The 1,713-nt window shown below is 50.1% G+C and overlaps 1 long non-coding RNA gene across 2 annotated transcripts; it reads left to right on the plus strand.

Annotated features, from left to right (window-relative positions):
* The first annotated feature begins 518 nt into the window (after window positions 1–518).
* LOC127381896 (uncharacterized) lies at window positions 519–907 on the plus strand. Of its 2 annotated transcripts, none has more exons than XR_007888819.1 (3): window positions 519–625; window positions 675–783; window positions 822–907. It is a non-coding gene; the product is annotated as an uncharacterized LOC127381896 (long non-coding RNA). The 2 variants fall into 2 exon arrangements; XR_007888818.1 differs by having other exon boundaries at window positions 519–565.
* The last annotated feature ends 806 nt before the right edge of the window (window positions 908–1,713 follow it).

A 1,713-nucleotide genomic window follows, 5' to 3' on the forward strand; every position in this document is an offset into this window, starting at 1 on the left:
TATATATATATATATATTTTTTTTTTCCTCCTATCTACTCAGAAGGGAAAATGGGTTTAAAAGTGGGCAGGGAGGGAGTCAGGGATGGGGAGAGCACCACCAGGGATGGACACGGGGTGGACAAAGCTGCTCCCGAGGGCGACGTGGATGGAAAAGGGGGGATTTTTTTTCCCCAGGAGGAGCTGTGGTTGGGATCCTTCTTTTCCAGAAGCTGCTTGGCTCGATGTGACCCCATCACCGTGTCACCTCGAGCACAGTGTCACCCTCTGTGCCTGCAGGGGACAGCAGGACCTCTGGGGCTTCTGCAGACCAAGGTGCTCCAGCGCGGGGAAAGGCCCGATTGTGACGTCTCCAAGAGCTCAGGGGACTCTCCCCAAAAATATCAGGATTTGGATAAAACTTAGGAGTCAGTAGAGGTTACTTCAAGGTTGTGGTTAGTCATTAGTCTATGATGAAGTCTTCTCAAAGCCCTAAGGTCTCCTCAAAGTCTCTTCAAAGCCCTAAGGCCTCCTCAAAGTCTTTTTAATGCTCTAAGGCCTCCTCAAAGCTATAAGGTCTCCTCAAAGTCTTCTTAAAGCCTGAAGGTCTCTTCAAAGTCTTCTCAAGGCTCTTAGGTCTCCTCAAAGTCTTCTCAAAACCTTAAGGTCTCCTCAAAGCCCTAAGGTCTTCCCAAGGTCTTCTCAAAACCTTAAGGTCTCCTCAAAGCCCTAAGGTCTCCCCAAGGTCTTCCCAAGGTCTTCTCAAAACCTTAAGGTCTCCTCAAAGCCCTAAGGTCTTCCCAAGGTCTTCTCAAAACCTTAAGGTCTCCTCAAAGCCCTAAGGTCTTCCCAAGGTCTTCTCAATCTCTTCCTTCTAGGCTTAGAGAAATTTCAACGAGAAACTTGGAACCAGCCAGCCTAGGAGAACATTTGCTCTGAAGATGAGCAGCTTGTGGTCAAGCTGACTTCAGACCTTGGCATCCAGAACTGTGTGAAGGACCTCGCTGCCGAGACCACAATTCCACAGGTTTTCCTTCCTTGTGCGTGAACCAGCTGCCACAAAAGAGTTTTCTGAAGATGGCAAAGAAGTCCATGAGGACAAAAGAAGAATGTGTAGCTGATGAGGGACTCAGTTACCAAGGACAGAGGCTTTTGTGCTCACAGGGTCGGGCAATTTTATTTTAGAAGGACCAGGTTCTCCATCTGAACCATAGAAGTGACTCGGATGAGACTTGGGAAGTCACCTTGGTCTGTGGGTTCCATGCTGTCCAGAGCATCCAGGTGGGACATTTTGAGCTAAAACAAGTAAAACAAGTAGCTGTGACAAATTTGTTCTCCGTGGGCTCTGAAGCATCAAGCTTTGAGGTGACTGAAGGGTTTCTAGGGATGCTGAACTCTGCCCACACACGGGATGGGTGTGGGGATCACCCTGGCGTACGGCTCCTACACTCCAAGGGGGTTTCCACATTTTATCATACAAATACTACTAGAAAACAGAACTGCAAAGGTTTCCAATGAGGACTGACATTCAGCTGGAGAAGGATCTTGCATGGACAGGGCTCCTCCCAGCCGGAACGGCCGACGAGTTTCGCTTGGGTTGGGCAGAGCTCCCCGACACGTGAGCGGCGTTTGTTGGTGAGGCTGCCGGGCTCTTCCAGCAGCTTGGGGACCCCAGGCTGCCCCACAGCCCACCAGGAACACGACTTTGGTTGAAGGTAGGAGGTTGGCACTCGTA

This window comes from Apus apus, chromosome 1 (genome assembly GCF_020740795.1).
Source record: "Apus apus isolate bApuApu2 chromosome 1, bApuApu2.pri.cur, whole genome shotgun sequence".
In the NCBI taxonomy this organism is placed as follows: Eukaryota; Metazoa; Chordata; class Aves; order Apodiformes; family Apodidae; genus Apus; species Apus apus.